General features: G+C 49.2%; 1 pseudogene; it reads right to left on the bottom strand.

Annotated features, from left to right (window-relative positions):
- Positions 1-3,878: 3,878 nt before the first annotated feature.
- Positions 3,879-11,815, bottom strand: LOC101608320 (annotated as a pseudogene).
- Between the last annotated feature and the right edge of the window lie 1,084 nt (positions 11,816-12,899).

The raw sequence follows: 12,899 nt of genomic DNA, 5'->3' as shown, positions 1-12,899 counted from the left end.
TCCTGCGCCCCTCCCCCATGACAGTGTGCACCAACTCTCAATGGGAACCAGAGGGTGGCAGAGGGGAGGCTTGTTCAGCACCCCTTCTTTCTTTTTTTCCTTCTTTCTTTCTTCCTTCCTTCCTTCCTTCCTTCCTTCCTTCCTTCCTTCCTTCCTTCCTTCCTTTTAAAGGCAGGAATGGTGGCTTGTGCTTTTATTTATGAGAGAGAGAGAGGGAGGGAGGGAGGGGGAGAGAATGGGCACCCCAGGTCCTCTCCAGCCACTGCAAATGAACTCCAGATGTATGCACCCCCTTTTGCATCTGGCTTATGTGGGTCCTGGGGAATCAAACTAGGCTCCTTAGGCTTCGCAGACAAACGCCTTAACCACTAAGTCATTTCCCCAGCCCAAGCACCCCTTTCTTGCTGTGGCTCAGGGATTAATATCACCACTGCAAACCAGATTGCTGTTCTCAGCATCTCCCCACACAGCCGCCTCGTCCTTTGTGCTTCTTCTCTGCTGTTTCCCTTTCATGGTCGGCTACCCTGGTTGTGGGAGGGAGGGGTCCTTGGAGAGTGTCTCCACTTCCTGCAAGCACAGCAATCTGAAGAACACATGTCCTTCATGATCCAGTGAGTGGGGAGATCACAGCGTTATCTGGCATGGCGCAGGACAGAAAAGAGATCCGTTTAAGGATTCCAGATAGTGTTTTCAGCACTGTCCCCATCTGTCCTTAGTGAAGCCAAGAAGGCTGGAATCAAGGGCTGGGAAGCAGCCTCAGAGGCCACATTGCTTAGCTCAGTGATGCCAGTAGACCCGCAACATCTGTTTTCTTCATCGATGATTTATCTTTTAAAAAAATTTTATTTTTATTTATTTATGAGAGAGAGAGAGAGAGAGAGAGAGAGAAAGAAAGAGAGAAAGGGAGGGAGGGAGGGAGAGAATGGGCACACCAAGGCCTCAAGCCACTGCAAATGAACTCTAGGCGAATGTACCACCTTGTGCATCTGGCTTACGTGGGTCCTGGGGAATCAAGCCTCAAACCAGGGTCCTTAGGCGTCACAGGCAAATGCTTAACCACTAAGCCATCTCTTCAGCCCCTGATTTATCTTTTTTTATTTATTTATTATAGAGTGACAGAGAGGGAGAGAGAGAGAGAGAGAGAGAGAGAATGGGCACACCAGGGCTTCCAGCCACTGCAAATGAACGCCAGACGCATGCGCCCCCTTGTGCATCTGGCTAACGTGGGTCCTGGGGAATCGAGCCTTGAACCGGGGTCCTTAGGCTTCACAGGCAAGAGCTTAACCACTTAAGCCATCTCTCCAGCCCCCTGATTTATCTTTTTAAAAATATTATTTATTTACTTATTTGCAAGAAGAAAGAGAGAGAGAGAGAGAGAGAATGGGAAGGTCAGGGCCTCTAGCTAATGCAAATCAACTCCAGATGCATGTACCATTTTGTGCATCTGACTTTATGTGGGTACTGGGCAATTGAACCTGGGACTCTAGGCTTTGCAGGCAATTGTCTTAACTGCTAAACCATCTCTAATTTATCTGCTTTAATGTTTGTTTTTGTGGTGCTGAGGATGGAACCCAGGACTTCACAGGTGTTAGGCAAGCACCTAACCACTGAGATACACCCTCACAACCCCAAACACTGATCTTCCTACTTAGTAGGGAATGTAGGGTAAGTCAGACTTCTATTTCTGTTTTATTCACTGTTTATCTGAACTAGCGAGAAGTGAGGACTGGGAGACAGAAGGCAAGGCCCCAGATGTGGAAGAGATTTCCAAATCCACAGTCCTGTGCTCCCAGAAGCATTAGGTCTTTCAACTGTATGTTTGGTTTCTAACTTTCCCCAGTCCGTGTTACAGGCAGACATGCTCCTGTGATTAAATGCTGGCTAGTGAAATGTGAAGCGCTCCGGGGCTCTTCCATGAGGACTGGCTGCCTCTCTTCCTCCCCGTTGTACACTGCCACCTTCTACCAGAAACCAGAGCCTGGTACTGGGGAGACTCACTCAGAGAGATGCCTGCTGTGCCAGCCGAGGGGCTCAGCTCAGGACCTCAGCACTCACATAAAAAGCTGGCAGTGATGGCCCACGCCTGTAACCGCAGCGCCTGGGATTAACACAGAGGGACAATGCCACGACCAGGCTCTGGGGCTGTGCTGGGCAGTGCAGCAAGTGGGACATGTGCCGTAGCAAATGTGGGTTCTCGCAGATGCGGGGGAGCAAATGGGTTTGGGTATCTCCTCCGTGTTGAATGAGGAGTCTGTGGCTTAGAGGGCGACACAGGTGTGAAGAGGATCAGAAGGGGGGCATGGGGGCAAAGAGCACCTGCCCTGGAGGCTCCTTCCTCGGTATCTGGGGAAAAGATGTCCCATTCTCCCTCTTTCCCTCCCTTCCTCTCTGCCCCTCCTTCTCTCGTTCTCTCCCCCTCCCTCTTCCTTCCTCTCTCCCTCCCTCCCTCCCTCTTTCCCTTTCTTCCTTTGTAAATGTGCAACCCTCCCCCCCAATCACCCCTACACTGGTGGCGTAACATTCAGCCCTTGAATTTAATTCACATATTACACTTCATACACTTGGAGTCCTTCTCAGCCTCCAGTTTATGTCCTCGGATGTTCTGTTTCCCATAAACGTGGCTCTGCATGCTATTTCTCTCATTTTCTTGGAATCGCGTCAGTTTTACTGCTGGTACTGTCTTGTCTTCTCCACACTGACAGCCTCATGCTCAGAACTTCTTGAAAGACATAGAAGACCCGCAAAAACACTCATCCGAAGTGCTTACAGATTTCAACTGAAATTCTAAGTGGGACGTGAATTTTGCAGTATGCATGAGTCCCACTTCTAAATGGAAAATGAACCTCCATGGGAGCAAGCAATTAAGATAACCAAATAACTCAGATCAGGCCAGGTGTGGTGGCACATGCCTTCAAGGCCATTCCAAGACTACATAGTGAATTCCAGGTCAGCCTAGGGAGATGTGAATAAACACTTATGCACCCCATATAGGACAATAATAACAGACCTTCTTGTTTCTAAGACAAAATACCTAACCAGAAGTAGCTTATGGAAGGAAAGGTTTAACCAGGTGTGGTGACACATGCTTTTAATCCCAGCATTCAGGAGGCAGAGATAGGATGATTGTGTGTATGAGGCTACTCTGAGACTATGTAGTGAATTCCAGGTCAGTCTGGGCTGGGCTAGAGTGAGACTCTGTCTCCAAAAAAAAAAAAAAGGAAGAGTTTATTTCCATTTACAATTTCAAGAGGTAGTCTATCCCAGTGGGAAAAGCATGGCAGGAGCAGACAGAGAGCATCACACCTTCCATCTTCACCTCAGCAGGGAGGAAGCAGAAGGCTTCCAAGGAAGGAGCACCAAGCAGACCTGCACAATGACCTCGCAAGTCCTGTCCTTAGGGACACACCTCCTCCAGCAAGATTCCGTCTCCCAAAGGATCCACCGAACTGGGGATTACCTATGAGTTTTAGTCACAAACATCTGAAGCTGTGGGGGGCACTTTACATTCAAGTCCCCACAGAAATAAAAGAAAGAGGGCTGAAGAGATAGCTTAGCTGTTAAGACACTTGCCTGCAAAGTCTAAGGACCCAGGTTTGGTTCCCCAGTACCCACGTAATGCCAGATGCACACGGTGGCACATGCTTCTGGAGTTCGTTTGCAGTGGTTAGAGGCCCTGGCGTGCCCATTCTCTCTGTCTGTCTCTCTTCTCTGTATTTCTCTCTCTCTCTGCTTGCAAATAAATGTTAAAAATAATTAAAAAAAACCTAGAAGTAGAAGAAAGACAACGTGGAAACACCCAGTCCTTAAAGAAACTTGTTACCTTGAACATTCCTCATCTTTGTCCCTCATTCTCTCCTCCAAGAAGTGGGATATAGCATTCATTCCCCCAGGCCTTGAAGGTCCTCTTTGGGCTGCCCTTCCTCACACTGCTTGGAGGCCGACATTGCAGTGTTAAACAGTCCTATTGATTTTTCCTTCCCCGCACTGGCAAAGCCCTCCAGGCTGTGTTGACAGAGCAAAGCTCAGAGCTGCTTCTCATAAACGCTTCTCATATGCAGTGTGCGGTGCCAGCTCTTTACATTCGACTGGGAAATGAAGCCAGAAGGCCAGAGAATTTCCGAAGTACCCCATCCCTTCCTGACTGACGTGTGCAAAGTGGCAGCTGATTCAGTCAGGCCTGGAGAGGTCTGTGGCTCTGTGTCTGTGACCCCGGAGCGCCGCTCCTCCTGTCGCTGCCCTTCAGACCTGCGCTGATGGCCACACTGCAGCTGGCCGGCGCGGGTGGCAGCTGTCAGCTCCTGCTGAGACAGTGCCCAGGAACCCAGACACTGCGCCTCACCTCCAGCGCGGGGCACCCAGCCAGGATCCAGACACCTGGAAGCTGGCACACAGAAAAGGGGCTGGGGAGATAGCTCAGTGGGTGAAGTCTTGCTTCATAAGCACGAGGACCTCAGTTTGACCCCTGGTAGCCACCTAAGTGGCAGGTGTGGTGGAGCGATCAGGCAGAGCCAGGTGAACCCCTGGAGCCCACCATTTAGCCCATCTGGAGAGCTCCAGGCCAGAGGAAGACCCTGCACAAGAGGAGATGGGCGGGCCGGGCATGGCGGTGGCACCGTTAATCCCTGTGCTCGGGAGGCAGAGGTGGAAGGATCGCTGTGAGGTCGAGGGCCCCCTGAGACCACATAGAGAATTCCAGGTCGGTCTAGGCTAGAGCGAGACCCTGCCTAGAAAAACCAAAAGAGAAAGAGAGAGAGAGAGCACATATGTAAGGATCACACCTGAGGTTGTCATCTGACCTCCACATACACATGCACGCCCATGCTCCCACACACCCACGAACATGCATACACACACACGTATACCACACACTTACACATGCACACGCACACATAAAGGGCAACGTACAGTTATGTGCCTTGTCCTGCATGCTGGCCTCTACTGAGTCGGCAGTCCTACAGTGAAGGAGCCGCCCATGGCACAATCCTGGGCCAGGCTCCCGGGTGGAAGCATTCTGTGACCATGCACCGTGGGAACTCAGGGAAGCAGCCACACCCAGTACCAGAGGCGAGGAGCATCCCAGCAGAGAAGAGCACACGCTCGGCATCGTTTTCCATTTGCTGCTGCAAGTAAGCCTGGCCCTGGAGCTCTGGGTTCCCCACTGTTATAGGCGCATTGTGACCACAGATGCACACGCCTTTCTTCTTCCTTTACATCTGGCTTTATGTGTGTGCTGCAGAACTGAGCCCAGGCTGGCAGACTTTGCAAACAAGTGCCTGTAACCACTGAGTCGTCTCTCCAGTCCAGCATTCACTTTTTTGTTAATTTTTATTTGTTTACTTGTCAGCGACAGAGAGAAAGAATGGAAGCTGGGCGTGGTGGCGCACGCCTTTAATCCCAGCACTCGGGAAGCAGTGGGGGTGGGGGAGAGAATGGGCGCGCCAGGACCTCCAGCCACTGCAAACCAACTCCAGGTGGATGCACCCCCTTGTGCATCTGGCTAATGTGGGTCCTGGGGAATTGAGCCTGGAACCGAGGTCCTTAGGCTTCACAGGTAAGCGCTTAACTGCTAAGCCATCTCTCCAGCCCGCTAATTTTTAAATATTTTATTTTTATTTATTTACTAGAGAGACAGAGAGGCAAACGCAAGGTCACACATGCCCATTAGGTGGCACAAGCATCTGGAGTTTGATTGCAGTGGTTGAAGCCCTGGCATGCCAATTCTGTCTCTGTTTCTCTCTCTCCAAAAAAAAGTTAAAAAGACAAATGTGAGGAGATTTATCACTATGAGATAGCAGGTGAAAAGGAGAGAAGCTTAATGATGGAAGTGTGCACAGTTCAGACAACAGGAAGGAGGCAGGCAACACGGCCAGCCCTTGTCTTTCTATGACGAGAGGTGGATTTCTTCACGGTCTAGTGCTAACAAGAAACACATTATTGGCTGGGCATGGTGGCACACGTCCTTAATCCCAGCACTTGGAAGGCAGAGGTGGGAGGATTGCCATGATTTTGAGGCCACCCTGAGACTACATAGTGAATTCAAGGTCAGCCTGGATCACAGTTGGCTTTAAAACATTTTTTTTATTTTTTATTTTTATGAGGATGTAGTTGGGCAGCTGCCAGATCTGACTTCCTGCTCGCTGGACACAGAGCCCCATGATCGAGATAAGGCTTGTTTAAATTCCAAGCACGCCGAGTGCTCACACCGCTCAGGGCACCTCATGTCCGCCATTCACCATCTGGTAAAACACCAGCAACAACACTTACCAATGGCTCACAGCTGGCCGTCAGCCCGGGCTTGGGTCAATTAGCAGAGAGTCAGTTTGTCATAAATGATTAGCTTTAATTAATTCGCCCAATTATGTACTAATCAATAAGTGATATTTGAACAAAATAAGAATTTGCTGCAAACACTTGAGCAAGTCAAATGGTGTAAGACTGCTCACTGCCTGCCCCTCCCCCTCCTCCCCCCCCCCCCCCCCCGCCCCCGGCCACAAGACGCGGGAGTGGAATCGTAAGTGTAGTGAACAGTAAGGCACAATATCCTGTGCATATGAGAAATGCCACTCATCCTGATATAAATGCAGAGATTGGAAAATGTAAAAGACAAGGCAAGGACAGGGATGGTGCTAACGCAAAGCTTACCCTCACTGGTGGGAGTGCAAACTCGTACAGCCATTACGGAAACCAGTATGAGGGCATCTCAAGAAACTGGAAATAGGGACTGGAGGGGTGGCTCAGCAGCTAAGGCACTTGCCTGCAAAGCCTAACAATCGTGGTTCGATTCTCCAGGACCCACGTAAAGCCAGATGCACAAAGGGGCACATGCATATGGAGTTTGTTTGCAGTGGTTGGAAGCCCTGGCACACCCATTCTCTCTCTGTGTTTCTCTTCTCTCTGTCTCTCTCTGCTTGCCAATAAATAAATAAATAAATAAAATATTTAAAAAATATAGAACTAGACCTCCCGTATGACTCAGCGAAGCCCCTCCAGGGTACGTATCCTAAGGACTCCACACTCGACTACACAGACACCTGTGTGTTACACTTATCGGGGTTCTATTTACAATAACTAAGAACTGAAATCAGTCAAGACTCCTATCAACAGATGAGTGAATCATGAAAAGTGTGGTTACATACACAACGGAATTCAGTGCAGCAGCATGGAAAAATGAATTGTGAAAATTTCAGGAAAATGGCTGGACCTGTAAAGAACTGTACTAAGCAAAGAATCAGATTAAGTGAAGCCAACTGAGAAAGACTCAACCGCCCATGTTCTCTCTGCCGGGCAGGTCTCAGCCTGTGAGGAGGAGTATGTGCATATATGGGCAGATGTGGGCAAAGTTGTCAGGGTCTAACTGTTACAAAAACCAAACAAAGACGAGAAGGGGGAAGGAGGAGTAGAAGTGGAAGTGGGAGGGAGAGGGGCTGGTGATGGGAAGGGGAATTAGAATCAAAAGAACTCCTATTTGAAAATGCCTCAATGGATGAAGCCTAAATTTCTTTTTTTCTAATTAAAAAATATTTTATTTATTTGAGAGAGAGAGAGAGAATGAGGGCCTCTAGCCACTGCAAACAAACTCCACATGGGTGCGCCTCCTTGTGCATCTGGCTAATGTGGGTCCTGGGGAATCAAATCTGAGTCTTTTGGCTTTGCAGGTAAATGCCTTAACCACTAAGCCATCTCTCCAGCCCTGATATCTAAATTTCTATGCCACTTAAAAACGTATGCCAACAACAAAACAATACTTAATTTTTTTAAACATTGAGGGCCAGGGACAGTGGCTCAGTGGGTAAAGCACTCATGAGCGCCTGAGCTTGAGTCCCCAGCACCTGTGCGCGTGCCAAGCGTGGTGGCCTATCCCTGCAATCGCAGTGCTCAGGAGGCACAGGGAGGAGGACCCCTGGAGCAAAGTGGCTAGCTAGACTGGCCACCCAGGCAAGCTCTGTGTGCAGTGAGTGACCCTGTGTCAGAAAGCATGGTGAGGAGCAGTTGAGGAGGACGCCAGATGTTGACCTCTGGCCTCCACATGCACATACATGTACAAACACATGTTCATATCCACCCAGAGATGCATACACCTACATTCCCACCAAATGTGTGTATGCACACACACACGTTCCTATACACCCAAAAGTGCATACAGCTCCCCTCCCACTACACACATACACACACACACACACACACACACACACACACACACATGCATGCACACACACCCCCAAAAGAAAAATAATTGCTCTTTTCTTAGAACAGTTTGGGATGTCATTTTCAGAGACTTGGCTCTTCTTTTGTGATTTAATCTTTTGTAACGTGTTTCTTCATCTACAAAATGATGGTAATAACAATGCTCATGGCTTAGGGCTATTGTGAAGAACATGTGAAAATAATAGACATGCCAAGAAGCCTGCCTAGCACATGGAAAGCGATCAGCCAATAGCTCACAACTGATACTGTCAATGCAAATAAATGGTTTGAATGAGCGGTGCACCAATCTGATGTCCAAATAAAACCAGTCAATAGAGAATAAAAGGAAATGGTATTGCCAGGCATTTCCATATGTTCTTTCTATAATCTCCATGCCTCAGCTGCAAAGCTGAATGCATTGCCTCTCATGGGTGAGCACGTGAGGTAGGTTCAGTGATGAAGGACTTGTGTGTGTGCACGTGTGCCCACATATGTGCACATGCATGTGGAAAGCAGTGGGGTATCATTCATCAGGGGCTGTCCACTCCTTTTGAGATAGAATCTCTCATCGACCTGAAGCTTGCCAGTCAAGCTAGGCTGGCCAGCCAGTGCGCCTCAGGAATCTGCTTCTGTCTCCCCAATGCTGGAGTCACATGTATGGATTACCATGCCCAGCATTTTACATGGGTTCTGGGGAACGGTTGCACTTACCTTCTCAAGGCTAGGACAAAAGACCCGACCAGCAGCAGTTTATGAGAAGAAAGGGTTTATTTCAGGCTTACAGAATCCAGCGGAGGTGTCGCCATGGTGGGAGAAACTGGCTCGTGTCACCAGACGTCCACAGCAGAGAGGCGAGGAGAGCGGCCAGGTTCAAGCTGACTCAGCATACTTTGCGGCTGGATGAAGGTCAGGCCCTGGAGACACATCTCCCCCAGCAGAGCTCTGCCTGCCCAGACGGAGTAGGAAGGTTTATGTGCATTTTTAAATTATCTCAATTATTATACACTACTTTACATTACTTCATTTATATTCTAACCTCCACGGGAATCAAGCTCAGGTCCTCACGCTGGCGAGGGGAGCACATCGGAAGTGGGGCCGTGCTGCAGTTTCTGTCTACGTGATAACAATGCCCAACTCGCTTCCTTAAAGTGCAAAAAACGGTTCCTTAGTAGTCTTGATACTGGTAACAGAATATGATTTCTAAACACCTCCAATGTGGTTTTCATGACAGAAAAACATGTTTCACATAAAAGCTTCATAATGCAATCCAGAGACAACATTTGTGCATGTTTAAAATCTGAATCCAGGCTGGCTACTTCTGGTGTTTGTTCCCAGTGCTTTCCACTCTTATAAATATGCGCCCAGTTTCCTCCTGGTTTAGACATGCCTGGAACACTGCTCTAGGAACCTGTCTTCCAGCAGCTTCTCTGAGACCATCCTTCCAGTGCAGGTAAGGAATCCCCAACTTCCTTCACATTTGCTCTTTTCTCCGGAACATCCAAAACCCCGTCAACGAAGGACACAAGCATAGGTTTGTGGGCAGAGTTCCAAGGAATAATTCGAAATAATTCCCCATGATCTGCTACAAAAACATACACAGAATGATTTCACTTTATAAAAAGCCTTGACCTGCCGGGTGTGGTGGCGCACGCCTTTAATCCCAGCACTCGGGAGGCAGAGGTAGGAGGATTGCCGTGAGTTCAAGGCCACCCTGAGATGACAGAGTTAATTCCAGGTCAGCCTGGACCAGAGTGAGACCCTACCTCGAAAAACAAAAACAAAAACAAACAAACAAAAAAGCCTTGACCTGAATTTAAACAAGAGACAGATGGGAGAGGCTTGAAGCCTTCCTTTATCAGAGATAGGAGATTCTCACTGCAGTACCAGCCATTCAATAGCCACAACCCTGGGCCAGTCCTCTTACGGGCTTCCACTGGTCACGTTCAAGGTAGGTGCAGATGAATTGAAGAGAGGTAAGTAAAGTCAAAATTTGTTTTCTTTTTTTTAAAGTATATTTTTTTAATTAATTTATTTATTTGAGACAGTGGGGGGGGGATGGGTGTGCCAGGGCCTCCAGCTACTGCAAATGAACTCCAGATGCATGTGCCTCCTTGTGCATCCGGCTTATGTGGGTCCTGGGGAATCGAACCGAGGTCCTTTGGCTTTGCAGGCAAACGCCTTAACTGCTAAAACAGCCCCTAATTCGTTTTCAATTCTTGCAAAGGTTGCAATTGCCAGTTTGTAACCCCCCAACGTGGTCAGGTTTGAGAGCAGGCAGGGCAATCTGGGATTTAGGAATGGGCTTGGATCCCGCTGGCTTTGCTCCTCCGAAAGCAACGTAGAACCACTGCGGTAGCAAGCCGTAAGTTGGCAAAGTGACGGCAGACTGCGGGAATGACCGGAGCCCACGAGCACCGGCTCCTTCCCACAGGCTTCCCGGCCCTCTTCCCCCAGTAGCTCCCGAAGCAGCCTATGATTTCTTCGTAAGTGGTGTGCAGCCCAGGCGGCCCCTGTAATCTGGTCTTGCTGACATCAGCCAGGGTCACTAAAGATGCTGCAGGAATACCAGCTACAGCACCAGCTATAGCACCCACTAGGGGCCGATGTGCCCGTCTTCGCTTGCAGAGGAAGCCTTCACGTGCGCACAGCAGGGGAGGTGGGTGGTCAGAACGGAGTGAGTGCCATGCAGAAAGCAGGCTTTGGGCTCGAGTCCTGAACAAGGGACAGAGCACTGACCCCGGGGCCGGTGATGACCTCTCCTGCCACCTGCAGATGGACCTTAACAATTTCTAAAGGATTTGTGAAAATCACTGGGGAACCTCCTGCACGGCCTCCTGCGAGAATTTCTGCCGCAAGTGGGACACGGCCATCTTTGTGCAGACATTGATCCCTCACCAAATCGCTCACTGTAACTTTTATTGCCTTCTCCAGGCCAACGCCCAGTAACTGTGGCAGTAAACTTCTATACAGTCTAAAGAAGCTTTCGTAGCATAGCACTTTCTTAAAACAGTCAAAGCCTGGGCTGGAGAGATGATTTAGCTATTAAGACTCTTGCCTGAGAAGCCTAAGGACTCAGGTTCGATTCCCCAGAACCCACGTAAACCAGGTGCGTGTCTGGAGTTCATTTGCAGGTGGCTAGAGGGCCTGACATGCCCATTCTCTCCCTCCCCCATAAATAAATACAATATTGTTAAAAGAAACAGTCAAAACTGTTTTTTATACATGAGCTCTCCCACAAAAGAGCCAGTTGATGGTTCTGCATTCAAGTTTTCACAAGATAAGTGGGATACAAAGGAGTAGCTCCCACGGCGCCAGCTCCAGCAGGACCCAGACCAGACCTGTAGGCCGACTCTGCAACTTGTAGGAGAATTGGCCGAGCTACATGAACCCAGGCCTTTCTGCTCCCGGGTCCAGCCAGCTTGAAGGGCAGAGTTCCCTCTGCAGGGCATATCAGTGGTGCATATAAATCTGCCCACTGAAAGAAGATGTCAACTCCCATGGGGGTGAGCTGACCACATTTCTGAGCTGCCACAGCACACTCTTCCTTGGTCACCTGCACATCTTTCCTGTTGCCAGCCAGAGTGGGGTTAGCCTTGCTAATTCGTGAGCGCCATGGTGTCCAGGAGCTCATTCAGTCCAGTGAAGCAGGGGAAGCCTCCAGCTGCAGCTGGGAGACACTCGTCTCCGAAGGTGTCAACACATGGGGCGGATGGAGACCCTGATGTCCCGGAAGTCAGGGGCGGTGGCCAGTTTCTGCATCTTAGTTTAACGTCTAAATGGTGGCCTGTCCACCAACTTGCTTGACATCCTCAGAAGTCATTTCTCTTTTGCCAGCTTTGTCAAACCGCTGAAAGAGGCCACCATGAACAAGGCATCCGGGGTGCACAAGACAGACGTTTTTTCAAACGATCTTAACCCGTCTCTGGTCTGACCCACCCGCCACTCAGCAGCCCTGCAGTCTTCAGGCGGGGCTTGCTTTCTCCAAACAGATTCAAGCAGTGAGTGACAAGATCACTGGGAGACATAAAAATAGTCACCATTTTTTCAATGCTTGTATACTTCAAAAATATTATTCTAATCCCAGCAGCTCTGGTGATGGTGGTGGTGGGGGGTGCGGCCCACGTGGGTCACAAGGCTTCTCCTCTTATTATTAAAAAATATTTATTTGCCGGGCGTGGTGGCGCACGCCTTTAATCCCAGCACTCGGGAGGCAGAGGTAGGAGGATCGCCATGAGTTCGAGGTCACCCTGAGACTACATAGTGAATTCCAGGTCAGCCTGAGCCAGAGTGAGACCCTACCTCGAAAAACCAAAAAAAAAAAAAAAAATTATTAAAGTGACAGAGATTGAATATGGGCCTCCTGCCACTGCAAACAAACTCCTGACACATGCACCATTTTGTGCATCTAGCATCTCTGTAGCCCTCTTATTCTTTTTTTTTTTTTTTTTTTTGAGGTAGGGTCTCGCTCTAGCCCAGACTAATCTGGAATTCACTATGTAGTCCCGAGATGGCCTTGAACTCATGGCTGTCCTCCTGCCTCTGCATCCTGAGTGCTGGGATTAAAGGTGTGCGCCACCATTCCTGGCTCCCCTTATTCTTTTTAAAAAATATTTTTGCCGGGCGTGGTGGCGCACGTCTTTAATCCCAGCACTCGGGAGGCAGAGGTAGGAGGATCACCATGAGTTCGAGGCCACCCTGAGACTACATAGTTAATT

This window comes from Jaculus jaculus, chromosome 17 (genome assembly GCF_020740685.1).
Source record: "Jaculus jaculus isolate mJacJac1 chromosome 17, mJacJac1.mat.Y.cur, whole genome shotgun sequence".
Classification (NCBI taxonomy): domain Eukaryota; kingdom Metazoa; phylum Chordata; class Mammalia; order Rodentia; family Dipodidae; genus Jaculus; species Jaculus jaculus.
The sequence above is the reverse complement of the archived record's forward strand: the minus strand, read 5'-3'. Positions and strand labels throughout refer to the sequence as shown.